Genomic DNA, 16105 nt, shown 5'->3' with positions numbered 1-16105 from the left:
TGAGGTAGGCAGATATTAGCTGTGTAATCTCAGGGTCTCATGAGGTAGGCAGATATTGGCTGTGTAATCTCAGGGTCTCATGAGGTAGGCAGATATTGGCTGTGTAATCTCAGGGTCTCATGAGGTAGGCAGATATTGGCTGTGTAATCTCAGGGTCTCATGAGGTAGGCAGATATTGGTTGTGTAATCTCAGGGTCTCATGAGGTAGGCAGATATTGTTTGTGTAATCTCAGGGCCTCATGAGGTAGGCAGATATTGTTTGTGTAATCTCAGGGTCTCATGAGGTAGGCAGATATTGTTTGTGTAATCTCAGGCTTTCATGAGGCAGGCAGATATTGGCTGTGTAATCTCTGGGTTTCATGAGGCAGGCAGATATTGGCTGTGTAATCTCAGGGACTCATGAGGTAGGCAGATATTGGTTGTGTAATCTCAGGGTCTCATGAGGTAGGCAGATATTGGCTGTGTAATCTCAGGGTTTCATGAGGTAGGCAGATATTGGTTGTGTAATCTCAGGGTCTCATGAGGTAGGCAGATATTGGCTGTGTAATCTCAGGGTCTCATGAGGTAGGCAGATATTGGTTGTGTAATCTCAGGGTCTCATGAGGCAGGCAGATATTGGCTGTGTAATCTCAGGGTCTCATGAGGTAGGCAGATATTGGTTGTGTAATCTCAGGGTCTCATGAGGTAGGCAGATATTGGTTGTGTAATCTCAGGGTCTCGTGAGGTAGGCAGATATTGGCTGTGTAATCTCAGGGCCTCATGAGGTAGGCAGGATATTGTTTGTGTAATCTCAGGGTTTCATGAGGTAGGCAGATATTGGCTGTGTAATCTCAGGGTCTCATGAGGTAGGCAGATATTGGCTGTGTAATCTCAGGGCCTCATGAGGTAGGCAGATATTGTTTGGGTAATCTCAGGGCCTCATGAGGTAGGCAGATATTGTTTGTGTAATCTCAGAGTCTCGCAAGGTAGGCAGATATTGGCTGTGTAATCTCAGGGCCTCATGAGGTAGGATGGATATTGTTTGTGTAATCTCAGGGTCTCATAAGGTAGGATGGATATTGACTGTGTAATCTCAGGGTCTCAGGAGGTAGGCAGATATTGGCTGTGTAATCTCAGGGTCTCATGAGGTAGGCAGATATTGGTTGTGTAATCTCAGAGTCTCATAAGGTAGGCAGATATTGGCTGTGTAATCTCAGGGTCTCATGAGGTAGGCAGATATTGGCTGTGTAATCTCAGAGTCTCGCGAGGTAGGCAGATATTGGCTGTGTAATCTTAGAGTCTCATGAGGTAGGCAGATATTGGTTGTGTAATCTCAGGGTCTCATGAGGTAGGCAGATATTGGTTGTGTAATCTCAGAGTCTCATGAGGTAGGCAGATATTGGCTGTGTAATCTCAGGGTCTCATGAGGTAGGATGGATATTGGTTGTGTAATCTCAGAGTCTCGTGAGGTAGGCAGATATTGGTTGTATAATCTCAGAGTCTCGTGAGGTAGGCAGATATTGGCTGTGTAATCTCAGGGCCTCATGAGGTAGGCAGATATTGGTTGTGTAATCTCAGGGTCTCATGAGGTAGGCAGATATTGGCTGTGTAATCTCAGAGTCTCGCAAGGTAGGCAGATATTGGCTGTGTAATCTCAGGGCCTCATGAGGTAGGCAGATATTGGTTGTGTAATCTCAGGGCCTCATAAGGTAGGCAGATATTGGCTGTGTAATCTCAGAGTCTCATGAGGTAGGCAGATATTGGCTGTGTAATCTCAGGGCCTCATGAGGTAGGCAGATATTGGTTGTGTAATCTCAGGGCCTCATGAGGTAGGCAGATATTGGTTGTGTAATCTCAGGGTCTCATGAGGTTGGCAGATATTGGCTGTGTAATCTCAGAGTCTCGCAAGGTAGGCAGATATTGGCTGTGTAATCTCAGGGTCTCATGAGGTAGGCAGATATTGGCTGTGTAATCTCAGGGTCTCATGAGGTAGGCAGATATTGGCTGTGTAATCTCAGGGTCTCATGAGGTAGGCAGATATTGGTTGTGTAATCTCAGGGTCTCATGAGGTAGGCAGATATTGTTTGTGTAATCTCAGGGCCTCATGAGGTAGGCAGATATTGTTTGTGTAATCTCAGGGTCTCATGAGGTAGGCAGATATTGTTTGTGTAATCTCAGGGTTTCATGAGGTAGGCAGATATTGGCTGTGTAATCTCTGGGTTTCATGAGGCAGGCAGATATTGGCTGTGTAATCTCAGGGTTTCATGAGGCAGGCAGATATTGGCTGTGTAATCTCAGGGACTCATGAGGTAGGCAGATATTGGTTGTGTAATCTCAGGGTCTCATGAGGTAGGCAGATATTGGCTGTGTAATCTCAGGGTCTCATGAGGTAGGCAGATATTGGTTGTGTAATCTCAGGGTCTCATGAGGCAGGCAGATATTGGCTGTGTAATCTCAGGGTCTCATGAGGTAGGCAGATATTGGTTGTGTAATCTCAGGGTCTCATGAGGTAGGCAGATATTGGTTGTGTAATCTCAGGGTCTCATGAGGTAGGCAGATATTGGCTGTGTAATCTCAGGGCCTCATGAGGTAGGCAGGATATTGTTTGTGCAATCTCAGGGTTTCATGAGGTAGGCAGATATTGGCTGTGTAATCTCAGGGTCTCATGAGGTAGGCAGATATTGGCTGTGTAATCTCAGGGCCTCATGAGGTAGGCAGATATTGTTTGTGTAATCTCAGGACCTCATGAGGTAGGCAGATATTGTTTGTGTAATCTCAGAGTCTCGCAAGGTAGGCAGATATTGGCTGTGTAATCTCAGGGCCTCATGAGGTAGGATGGATATTGGTTGTGTAATCTCAGGGCCTCATGAGGTAGGCAGATATTGGCTGTGTAATCTCAGAGTCTCATGAGGTAGGCAGATATTGGCTGTGTAATCTCAGGGCCTCATGAGGTAGGCAGATATTGGTTGTGTAATCTCAGGGCCTCATGAGGTAGGCAGATATTGGCTGTGTAATCTCAGAGTCTCATGAGGTAGGCAGATATTGGCTGTGTAATCTCAGGGCCTCATGAGGTAGGCAGATATTGGTTGTGTAATCTCAGGGCCTCATGAGGTAGGCAGATATTGGTTGTGTAATCTCAGGGCCTCATGAGGTAGGCAGATATTGGTTGTGTAATCTCAGGGCCTCATGAGGTAGGCAGATATTGGTTGTGTAATCTCAGGGCCTCATGAGGTAGGCAGATATTGGCTGTGTAATCTCAGAGTCTCATGAGGTAGGCAGATATTGGCTGTGTAATCTCAGAGTCTTGTGAGGTAGGCAGATATTGGTTGTGTAATCTCAGGGTCTCATGAGGTAGGCAGATATTGGCTGTGTAATCTCAGAGTCTCATGAGGTAGGCAGATATTGGTTGTGTAATCTCAGGGTCTCATGAGGAAGCAGATATTGGCTGTGTAATCTCAGAGTCTCGTGAGGTAGGCAGATATTGGCTGTGTAATCTCAGGGCCTCATGAGGTAGGCAGATATTGGCTGTGTAATCTCAGAGTCTTGTGAGGTAGGCAGATATTGGTTGTGTAATCTCAGGGTCTCATGAGGTAGGCAGATATTGGCTGTGTAATCTCAGAGTCTTGTGAGGTAGGCAGATATTGGTTGTGTAATCTCAGGGTCTCATGAGGTAGGCAGATATTGGCTGTGTAATCTCAGAGTCTCATGAGGTAGGCAGATATTGGTTGTGTAATCTCAGGGTCTCATGAGGTAGGCAGATATTGGCTGTGTAATCTCAGAGTCTCGTGAGGTAGGCAGATATTGGCTGTGTAATCTCAGGGTCTCATGAGGTAGGCAGATATTGGCTGTGTAATCTCAGGGCCTCATGAGGTAGGCAGATATTGGTTGTGTAATCTCAGGGTCTCATGAGGTAGGCAGATATTGGTTGTGTAATCTCAGGGTCTCATAAGGTAGGCAGATATTGGCTGTGTAATCTCAGGGTCTCATAAGGTAGGCAGATATTAGCTGTGTAATCTCAGGGTCTCATGAGCTAGGCAGATATTGTTTGTGTAATCTCAGGGTCTCATGAGGTAGGCAGATATTAGCTGTGTAATCTCAGGGTCTCATGAGGTAGGCAGATATTGGCTGTGTAATCTCAGGGTCTCATGAGGTAGGCAGATATTGGCTGTGTAATCTCAGGGTCTCATGAGGTAGGCAGATATTGGCTGTGTAATCTCAGGGCCTCATGAGGTAGGCAGATATTGTTTGTGTAATCTCAGGGTCTCATGAGGTAGGCAGATATTGTTTGTGTAATCTCAGGGTTTCATGAGGTAGGCAGATATTGGCTGTGTAATCTCTGGGTTTCATGAGGCAGGCAGATATTGGCTGTGTAATCTCAGGGTTTCATGAGGCAGGCAGATATTAGCTGTGTAATCTCAGGGACTCATGAGGTAGGCAGATATTGGTTGTGTAATCTCAGGGTCTCATGAGGTAGGCAGATATTGGCTGTGTAATCTCAGGGTCTCATGAGGTAGGCAGATATTGGTTGTGTAATCTCAGGGTCTCATGAGGCAGGCAGATATTGGCTGTGTAATCTCAGGGTCTCATGAGGTAGGCAGATATTGGTTGTGTAATCTCAGGGTCTCATGAGGTAGGCAGATATTGGTTGTGTAATCTCAGGGTCTCATGAGGTAGGCAGATATTGTTTGTGTAATCTCAGGGTTTCATGAGGTAGGCAGATATTGGCTGTGTAATCTCTGGGTTTCATGAGGCAGGCAGATATTGGCTGTGTAATCTCAGGGTTTCATGAGGCAGGCAGATATTAGCTGTGTAATCTCAGGGACTCATGAGGTAGGCAGATATTGGTTGTGTAATCTCAGGGTCTCATGAGGTAGGCAGATATTGGCTGTGTAATCTCAGGGTCTCATGAGGTAGGCAGATATTGGTTGTGTAATCTCAGGGTCTCATGAGGCAGGCAGATATTGGCTGTGTAATCTCAGGGTCTCATGAGGTAGGCAGATATTGGTTGTGTAATCTCAGGGTCTCATGAGGTAGGCAGATATTGGTTGTGTAATCTCAGGGTCTCATGAGGTAGGCAGATATTGGCTGTGTAATCTCAGGGCCTCATGAGGTAGGCAGGATATTGTTTGTGTTATCTCAGGGTTTCATGAGGTAGGCAGATATTGGCTGTGTAATCTCAGGGTCTCATGAGGTAGGCAGATATTGGCTGTGTAATCTCAGGGCCTCATGAGGTAGGCAGATATTGTTTGTGTAATCTCAGGGCCTCATGAGGTAGGCAGATATTGTTTGTGTAATCTCAGAGTCTCGCAAGGTAGGCAGATATTGGCTGTGTAATCTCAGGGCCTCATGAGGTAGGATGGATATTGTTTGTGTAATCTCAGGGTCTCATAATGTAGGATGGATATTGACTGTGTAATCTCAGGGTCTCATGAGGTAGGCAGATATTGGCTGTGTAATCTCAGGGTCTCATGAGGTAGGCAGATATTGGTTGTGTAATCTCAGAGTCTCATAAGGTAGGCAGATATTGTCTGTGTAATCTCAGGGTCTCATGAGGTAGGCAGATATTGGCTGTGTAATCTCAGAGTCTCGCGAGGTAGGCAGATATTGGCTGTGTAATCTCAGAGTCTCATAAGGTAGGCAGATATTGGTTGTGTAATCTCAGGGTCTCATGAGGTAGGCAGATATTGGCTGTGTAATCTCAGAGTCTCATGAGGTAGGCAGATATTGGTTGTGTAATCTCAGGGTCTCATGAGGTAGGCAGATATTGGCTGTGTAATCTCAGGGCCTCATGAGGTAGGCAGATATTGGCTGTGTAATCTCAGGGTCTCATGAGGTAGGCAGATATTGGCTGTGTAATCTCAGGGTCTCATGAGGTAGGCAGATATTGGTTGTGTAATCTCAGGGTCTCATGAGGTAGGCAGATATTGGTTGTGTAACCTCAGGGTCTCATGAGGTAGGCAGATATTGGTTGTGTAATCTCAGAGTCTCATGAGGTAGGCAGATATTGGCTGTGTAATCTCAGGGTCTCATGAGGTAGGATGGAAATTGGTTGTGTAATCTCAGAGTCTCGTGAGGTAGGCAGATATTGGTTGTATAATCTCAGAGTCTCGTGAGGTAGGCAGATATTGGCTGTGTAATCTCAGGGCCTCATGAGGTAGGCAGATATTGGTTGTGTAATCTCAGGGTCTCATGAGGTAGGCAGATATTGGCTGTGTAATCTCAGAGTCTCGCAAGGTAGGCAGATATTGGCTGTGCAATCTCAGGGCCTCATGAGGTAGGCAGATATTGGTTGTGTAATCTCAGGGCCTCATAAGGTAGGCAGATATTGGCTGTGTAATCTCAGGGCCTCATGAGGTAGGCAGATATTGGTTGTGTAATCTCAGGGCCTCATGAGGTAGGCAGATATTGGTTGTGTAATCTCAGGGTCTCATGAGGTTGGCAGATATTGGCTGTGTAATCTCAGAGTCTCGCAAGGTAGGCAGATATTGGCTGTGTAATCTCAGGGTCTCATGAGGTAGGCAGATATTGGCTGTGTAATCTCAGGGTCTCATGAGGTAGGCAGATATTGGCTGTGTAATCTCAGGGTCTCATGAGGTAGGCAGATATTGGTTGTGTAATCTCAGGGTCTCATGAGGTAGGCAGATATTGTTTGTGTAATCTCAGGGCCTCATGAGGTAGGCAGATACTGTTTGTGTAATCTCAGGGTCTCATGAGGTAGGCAGATATTGTTTGTGTAATCTCAGGGTTTCATGAGGTAGGCAGATATTGGCTGTGTAATCTCTGGGTTTCATGAGGCAGGCAGATATTGGCTGTGTAATCTCAGGGTTTCATGAGGCATGCAGATATTGGCTGTGTAATCTCAGGGACTCATGAGGTAGGCAGATATTGGTTGTGTAATCTCAGGGTCTCATGAGGTAGGCAGATATTGGCTGTGTAATCTCAGGGTCTCATGAGGTAGGCAGATATTGGTTGTGTAATCTCAGGGTCTCATGAGGCAGGCAGATATTGGCTGTGTAATCTCAGGGTCTCATGAGGTAGGCAGATATTGGTTGTGTAATCTCAGGGTCTCATGAGGTAGGCAGATATTGGTTGTGTAATCTCAGGGTCTCATGAGGTAGGCAGATATTGGCTGTGTAATCTCAGGGCCTCATGAGGTAGGCAGGATATTGTTTGTGTAATCTCAGGGTTTCATGAGGTAGGCAGATATTGGCTGTGTAATCTCAGGGTCTCATGAGGTAGGCAGATATTGGCTGTGTAATCTCAGGGCCTCATGAGGTAGGCAGATATTGTTTGTGTAATCTCAGGGCCTCATGAGGTAGGCAGATATTGTTTGTGTAATCTCAGAGTCTCGCAAGGTAGGCAGATATTGGCTGTGTAATCTCAGGGCCTCATGAGGTAGGATGGATATTGTTTGTGTAATCTCAGGGTCTCATAAGGTAGGATGGATATTGACTGTGTAATCTCAGGGTCTCATGAGGTAGGCAGATATTGGCTGTGTAATCTCAGGGTCTCATGAGGTAGGCAGATATTGGTTGTGTAATCTCAGAGTCTCATAAGGTAGGCAGATATTGTCTGTGTAATCTCAGGGTCTCATGAGGTAGGCAGATATTGGCTGTGTAATCTCAGAGTCTCGCGAGGTAGGCAGATATTGGCTGTGTAATCTCAGAGTCTCATGAGGTAGGCAGATATTGGTTGTGTAATCTCAGGGTCTCATGAGGTAGGCAGATATTGGCTGTGTAATCTCAGAGTCTCATGAGGTAGGCAGATATTGGTTGTGTAATCTCAGGGTCTCATGAGGTAGGCAGATATTGGCTGTGTAATCTCAGGGCCTCATGAGGTAGGCAGATATTGGTTGTGTAATCTCAGGGTCTCATGAGGTAGGCAGATATTGGCTGTGTAATCTCAGGGCCTCATGAGGTAGGCAGATATTGGTTGTGTAATCTCAGGGTCTCATGAGGTAGGCAGATATTGGTTGTGTAATCTCAGGGTCTCATGAGGTAGGCATATATTGGTTGTGTAATCTCAGGGTCTCATGAGGTAGGCAGATATTGGTTGTGTAATCTCAGAGTCTCATGAGGTAGGCAGATATTGGCTGTGTAATCTCAGGGTCTCATGAGGTAGGATGGATATTGGTTGTGTAATCTCAGAGTCTCGTGAGGTAGGCAGATATTGGTTGTGTAATCTCAGAGTCTCGTGAGGTAGGCAGATATTGGCTGTGTAATCTCAGGGCCTCATGAGGTAGGCAGATATTGGTTGTGTAATCTCAGGGTCTCATGAGGTAGGCAGATATTGGCTGTGTAATCTCAGAGTCTCGCAAGGTAGGCAGATATTGGCTGTGTAATCTCAGGGCCTCATGAGGTAGGCAGATATTGGTTGTGTAATCTCAGGGCCTCATAAGGTAGGCAGATATTGGCTGTGTAATCTCAGAGTCTCATGAGGTAGGCAGATATTGGCTGTGTAATCTCAGGGCCTCATGAGGTAGGCAGATATTGGTTGTGTAATCTCAGGGCCTCATGAGGTAGGCAGATATTGGTTGTGTAATCTCAGGGTCTCATGAGGTTGGCAGATATTGGCTGTGTAATCTCAGAGTCTCGCAAGGTAGGCAGATATTGGCTGTGTAATCTCAGGGCCTCATGAGGTAGGCAGATATTGGTTGTGTAATCTCAGGGCCTCATGAGGTAGGCAGATATTGGTTGTGTAATCTCAGAGTCTCATAAGGTAGGCAGATATTGGTTGTGTAATCTCAGAGTCTCATAAGGTAGGCAGATATTGGCTGTGTAATCTCAGGGTCTCATGAGGTAGGCAGATATTGGCTGTGTAATCTCAGAGTCTCGCGAGGTAGGCAGATATTGGCTGTGTAATCTTAGAGTCTCATGAGGTAGGCAGATATTGGTTGTGTAATCTCAGGGTCTCATGAGGTAGGCAGATATTGGCTGTGTAATCTCAGAGTCTCATGAGGTAGGCAGATATTGGTTGTGTAATCTCAGGGCCTCATGAGGTAGGCAGATATTGGCTGTGTAATCTCAGAGTCTCATGAGGTAGGCAGATATTGGCTGTGTAATCTCAGGGCCTCCTGAGGTAGGCAGATATTGGTTGTGTAATCTCAGGGCCTCATGAGGTAGGCAGATATTGGTTGTGTAATCTCAGGGTCTCATGAGGTAGGCAGATATTGTCTGTGTAATCTCAGAGTCTCGCAAGGTAGGCAGATATTGGCTGTGTAATCTCAGGGCCTCATGAGGTAGGCAGGTATTGGTTGTGTAATCTCAGGGCCTCATGAGGTAGGCAGATATTGGCTGTGTAATCTCAGAGTCTCATGAGGTAGGCAGATATTGGCTGTGTAATCTCAGGGCCTCATGAGGTAGGCAGATATTGGTTGTGTAATCTCAGGGCCTCATGAGGTAGGCAGATATTGGCTGTGTAATCTCCGAGTCTCATGAGGTAGGCAGATATTGGCTGTGTAATCTCAGGGCCTCATGAGGTAGGCAGATATTGGTTGTGTAATCTCAGGGCCTCATGAGGTAGGCAGATATTGGTTGTGTAATCTCAGGGCCTCATGAGGTAGGCAGATATTGGTTGTGTAATCTCAGGGCCTCATGAGGTAGGCAGATATTGGCTGTGTAATCTCAGAGTCTCATGAGGTAGGCAGATATTGGCTGTGTAATCACAGAGTCTTGTGAGGTAGGCAGATATTGGTTGTGTAATCTCAGGGTCTCATGAGGTAGGCAGATATTGGCTGTGTAATCTCAGAGTCTCATGAGGTAGGCAGATATTGGTTGTGTAATCTCAGGGTCTCATGAGGTAGGCAGATATTGGCTGTGTAATCTCAGAGTCTCGTGAGGTAGGCAGATATTGGCTGTGTAATCTCAGGGCCTCATGAGGTAGGCAGATATTGGCTGTGTAATCTCAGAGTCTTGTGAGGTAGGCAGATATTGGTTGTGTAATCTCAGGGTCTCATGAGGTAGGCAGATATTGGCTGTGTAATCTCAGAGTCTTGTGAGGTAGGCAGATATTGGTTGTGTAATCTCAGGGTCTCATGAGGTAGGCAGATATTGGCTGTGTAATCTCAGAGTCTCATGAGGTAGGCAGATATTGGTTGTGTAATCTCAGGGTCTCATGAGGTTGGCAGATATTGGCTGTGTAATCTCAGAGTCTCGTGAGGTAGGCAGATATTGGCTGTGTAATCTCAGGGTCTCATGAGGTAGGCAGATATTGGCTGTGTAATCTCAGGGCCTCATGAGGTAGGCAGATATTGGTTGTGTAATCTCAGGGTCTCATGAGGTAGGCAGATATTGGTTGTGTAATCTCAGGGTCTCATAAGGTAGGCAGATATTGGCTGTGTAATCTCAGAGTCTCATAAGGTAGGCAGATATTAGCTGTGTAATCTCAGGGTCTCATGAGCTAGGCAGATATTGTTTGTGTAATCTCAGGGTCTCATGAGGTAGGCAGATATTAGCTGTGTAATCTCAGGGTCTCATGAGGTAGGTAGATATTGGCTGTGTAATCTCAGGGTCTCATGAGGTAGGCAGATATTGGCTGTGTACTCTCAGGGTCTCATGAGGTAGGCAGATATTGGCTGTGTAATCCCAGGGTCTCATGAGGTAGGCAGATATTGGTTGTGTAATCTCAGGGTCTCATGAGGTAGGCAGATATTGTTTGTGTAATCTCAGGGCCTCATGAGGTAGGCAGATATTGTTTGTGTAATCTCAGGGTCTCATGAGGTAGGCAGATATTGTTTGTGTAATCTCAGGGTTTCATGAGGTAGGCAGATATTGGCTGTGTAATCTCTGGGTTTCATGAGGCAGGCAGATATTGGCTGTGTAATCTCAGGGTTTCATGAGGCAGGCAGATATTGGCTGTGTAATCTCAGGGACTCATGAGGTAGGCAGATATTGGTTGTGTAATCTCAGGGTCTCATGAGGTAGGCAGATATTGGCTGTGTAATCTCAGGGTCTCATTCGGTAGGCAGATATTGGTTGTGTAATCTCAGGGTCTCATGAGGCAGGCAGATATTGGCTGTGTAATCTCAGGGTCTCATGAGGTAGGCAGATATTGGTTGTGTAATCTCAGGGTCTCATGAGGTAGGCAGATATTGGTTGTGTAATCTCAGGGTCTCATGAGGTAGGCAGATATTGGCTGTGTAATCTCAGGGCCTCATGAGGTAGGCAGGATATTGTTTGTGTAATCTCAGGGTTTCATGAGGTAGGCAGATATTGGCTGTGTAATCTCAGGGTCTCATGAGGTAGGCAGATATTGGCTGTGTAATCTCAGGGCCTCATGAGGTAGGCAGATATTGTTTGTGTAATCTCAGGGCCTCATGAGGTAGGCAGATATTGTTTGTGTAATCTCAGAGTCTCGCAAGGTAGGCAGATATTGGCTGTGTAATCTCAGGGCCTCATGAGGTAGGATGGATATTGTTTGTGTAATCTCAGGGTCTCATAAGGTAGGATGGATATTGACTGTGTAATCTCAGGGTCTCATGAGGTAGGCAGATATTGGCTGTGTAATCTCAGGGTCTCATGAGGTAGGCAGATATTGGTTGTGTAATCTCAGAGTCTCATAAGGTAGGCAGATATTGTCTGTGTAATCTCAGGGTCTCATGAGGTAGGCAGATATTGGCTGTGTAATCTCAGAGTCTCGCGAGGTAGGCAGATATTGGCTGTGTAATCTCAGGGTCTCATGAGGTAGGCAGATATTGGTTGTGTAATCTCAGGGTCTCATGAGGTAGGCAGATATTGGCTGTGTAATCTCAGAGTCTCATGAGGTAGGCAGATATTGGTTGTGTAATCTCAGGGTCTCATGAGGTAGGCAGATATTGGCTGTGTAATCTCAGGGCCTCATGAGGTAGGCAGATATTGGTTGTGTAATCTCAGGGTCTCATGAGGTAGGCAGATATTGGCTGTGTAATCTCAGGGCCTCATGAGGTAGGCAGATATTGGTTGTGTAATCTCAGGGTCTCATGAGGTAGGCAGATATTGGTTGTGTAATCTCAGGGTCTCATGAGGTAGGCAGATATTGGTTGTGTAATCTCAGGGTCTCATGAGGTAGGCAGATATTGGTTGTGTAATCTCAGAGTCTCATGAGGTAGGCAGATATTGGCTGTGTAATCTCAGGGTCTCATGAGGTAGGATGGATATTGGTTGTGTAATCTCAGAGTCTCGTGAGGTAGGCAGATATTGGTTGTGTAATCTCAGAGTCTCGTGATGTAGGCAGATATTGGCTGTGTAATCTCAGGGCCTCATGAGGTAGGCAGATATTGGTTGTGTAATCTCAGGGTCTCATGAGGTAGGCAGATATTGGCTATGTAATCTCAGAGTCTCGCAAGGTAGGCAGATATTGGCTGTGTAATCTCAGGGCCTCATGAGGTAGGCAGATATTGGTTGTGTAATCTCAGGGCCTCATAAGGTAGGCAGATATTGGCTGTGTAATCTCAGAGTCTCATGAGGTAGGCAGATATTGGCTGTGTAATCTCAGGGCCTCATGAGGTAGGCAGATATTGGTTGTGTAATCTCAGGGCCTCATGAGGTAGGCAGATATTGGTTGTGTAATCTCAGGGTCTCATGAGGTTGGCAGATATTGGCTGTGTAATCTCAGAGTCTCGCAAGGTAGGCAGATATTGGCTGTGTAATCTCAGGGCCTCATGAGGTAGGCAGATATTGGTTGTGTAATCTCAGGGCCTCATGAGGTAGGCAGATATTGGTTGTGTAATCTCAGGGTCTCATAAGGTAGGCAGATATTGGCTGTGTAATCTCAGAGTCTCATAAGGTAGGCAGATATTAGCTGTGTAATCTCAGGGTCTCATGAGCTAGGCAGATATTGTTTGTGTAATCTCAGGGTCTCATGAGGTAGGCAGATATTAGCTGTGTAATCTCAGGGTCTCATGAGGTAGGCAGATATTGGCTGTGTAATCTCAGGGTTTCATGAGGTAGGCAGATATTGGCTGTGTACTCTCAGGGTCTCATGAGGTAGGCAGATATTGGCTGTGTAATCCCAGGGTCTCATGAGGTAGGCAGATATTGGTTGTGTAATCTCAGGGTCTCATGAGGTAGGCAGATATTGTTTGTGTAATCTCAGGGCCTCATGAGGTAGGCAGATATTGTTTGTGTAATCTCAGGGTCTCATGAGGTAGGCAGATATTGTTTGTGTAATCTCAGGGTTTCATGAGGTAGGCAGATATTGGCTGTGTAATCTCTGGGTTTCATGAGGCAGGCAGATATTGGCTGTGTAATCTCAGGGTTTCATGAGGCAGGCAGATATTGGCTGTGTAATCTCAGGGACTCATGAGGTAGGCAGATATTGGTTGTGTAATCTCAGGGTCTCATGAGGTAGGCAGATATTGGCTGTGTAATCTCAGGGTCTCATTCGGTAGGCAGATATTGGTTGTGTAATCTCAGGGTCTCATGAGGCAGGCAGATATTGGCTGTGTAATCTCAGGGTCTCATGAGGTAGGCAGATATTGGTTGTGTAATCTCAGGGTCTCATGAGGTAGGCAGATATTGGTTGTGTAATCTCAGGGTCTCATGAGGTAGGCAGATATTGGCTGTGTAATCTCAGGGCCTCATGAGGTAGGCAGGATATTGTTTGTGTAATCTCAGGGTTTCATGAGGTAGGCAGATATTGGCTGTGTAATCTCAGGGTCTCATGAGGTAGGCAGATATTGGCTGTGTAATCTCAGGGCCTCATGAGGTAGGCAGATATTGTTTGTGTAATCTCAGGGCCTCATGAGGTAGGCAGATATTGTTTGTGTAATCTCAGAGTCTCGCAAGGTAGGCAGATATTGGCTGTGTAATCTCAGGGCCTCATGAGGTAGGATGGATATTGTTTGTGTAATCTCAGGGTCTCATAAGGTAGGATGGATATTGACTGTGTAATCTCAGGGTCTCATGAGGTAGGCAGATATTGGCTGTGTAATCTCAGGGTCTCATGAGGTAGGCAGATATTGGTTGTGTAATCTCAGAGTCTCATAAGGTAGGCAGATATTGTCTGTGTAATCTCAGGGTCTCATGAGGTAGGCAGATATTGGCTGTGTAATCTCAGAGTCTCGCGAGGTAGGCAGATATTGGCTGTGTAATCTCAGAGTCTCATGAGGTAGGCAGATATTGGTTGTGTAATCTCAGGGTCTCATGAGGTAGGCAGATATTGGCTGTGTAATCTCAGAGTCTCATGAGGTAGGCAGATATTGGTTGTGTAATCTCAGGGTCTCATGAGGTAGGCAGATATTGGCTGTGTAATCTCAGGGCCTCATGAGGTAGGCAGATATTGGTTGTGTAATCTCAGGGTCTCATGAGGTAGGCAGATATTGGCTGTGTAATCTCAGGGCCTCATGAGGTAGGCAGATATTGGTTGTGTAATCTCAGGGTCTCATGAGGTAGGCAGATATTGGTTGTGTAATCTCAGGGTCTCATGAGGTAGGCAGATATTGGTTGTGTAATCTCAGGGTCTCATGAGGTAGGCAGATATTGGTTGTGTAATCTCAGAGTCTCATGAGGTAGGCAGATATTGGCTGTGTAATCTCAGGGTCTCATGAGGTAGGATGGATATTGGTTGTGTAATCTCAGAGTCTCGTGAGGTAGGCAGATATTGGTTGTGTAATCTCAGAGTCTCGTGATGTAGGCAGATATTGGCTGTGTAATCTCAGGGCCTCATGAGGTAGGCAGATATTGGTTGTGTAATCTCAGGGTCTCATGAGGTAGGCAGATATTGGCTATGTAATCTCAGAGTCTCGCAAGGTAGGCAGATATTGGCTGTGTAATCTCAGGGCCTCATGAGGTAGGCAGATATTGGTTGTGTAATCTCAGGGCCTCATAAGGTAGGCAGATATTGGCTGTGTAATCTCAGAGTCTCATGAGGTAGGCAGATATTGGCTGTGTAATCTCAGGGCCTCATGAGGTAGGCAGATATTGGTTGTGTAATCTCAGGGCCTCATGAGGTAGGCAGATATTGGTTGTGTAATCTCAGGGTCTCATGAGGTTGGCAGATATTGGCTGTGTAATCTCAGAGTCTCGCAAGGTAGGCAGATATTGGCTGTGTAATCTCAGGGCCTCATGAGGTAGGCAGATATTGGTTGTGTAATCTCAGGGCCTCATGAGGTAGGCAGCTATTGGCTGTGTAATCTCAGAGTCTCATGAGGTAGGCAGATATTGCCTGTGTAATCTCAGGGCCTCATGAGGTAGGCAGATATTGGTTGTGTAATCTCAGGGCCTCATGAGGTAGGCAGATATTGGCTGTGTAATCTCAGAGTCTCATGAGGTAGGCAGATATTGGCTGTGTAATCTCAGGGCCTCATGAGGTAGGCAGATATTGGTTGTGTAATCTCAGGGCCTCATGAGGTAGGCAGATATTGGTTGTGTAATCTCAGGGTCTCATGAGGTAGGCAGATATTGTCTGTGTAATCTCAGAGTCTCGCAAGGTAGGCAGATATTGGCTGTGTAATCTCAGGGCCTCATGAGGTAGGCAGATATTGGTTGTGTAATCTCAGGGCCTCATGAGGTAGGCAGATATTGGCTGTGTAATCTCAGAGTCTCATGAGGTAGGCAGATATTGGCTGTGTAATCTCAGGGCCTCATGAAGTAGGCAGATATTGGTTGTGTAATCTCAGGGCCTCATGAGGTAGGCAAATATTGGTTGTGTAATCTCAGGGCCTCATGAGGTAGGCAGATATTGGTTGTGTAATCTCAGGGCCTCATGAGGTAGGCAGATATTGGCTGTGTAATCTCAGAGTCTCATGAGGTAGGCAGATATTGTTTGTGTAATCTCAGAGTCTCGCAAGGTAGGCAGATATTGGCTGTGTAATCTCAGGGCCTCATGAGGTAGGATGGATATTGTTTGTGTAATCTCAGGGTCTCATAAGGTAGGATGGATATTGACTGTGTAATCTCAGGGTCTCATGAGGTAGGCAGATATTGGCTGTGTAATCTCAGGGTCTCATGAGGTAGGCAGATATTGGTTGTGTAATCTCAGAGTCTCATAAGGTAGGCAGATATTGGCTGTGTAATCTCAGGGTCTCATGAGGTAGGCAGATATTGGCTGTGTAATCTCAGAGTCTCGCGAGGTAGGCAGATATTGGCTGTGTAATCTCAGAGTCTCATGAGGTAGGCAGATATTGGTTGTGTAATCTCAGGGTCTCATG

This window comes from Bombina bombina, chromosome 7 (genome assembly GCF_027579735.1).
Source record: "Bombina bombina isolate aBomBom1 chromosome 7, aBomBom1.pri, whole genome shotgun sequence".
In the NCBI taxonomy this organism is placed as follows: domain Eukaryota; kingdom Metazoa; phylum Chordata; class Amphibia; order Anura; family Bombinatoridae; genus Bombina; species Bombina bombina.
The sequence above is the reverse complement of the archived record's forward strand: the minus strand, read 5'-3'. Positions refer to the sequence as shown.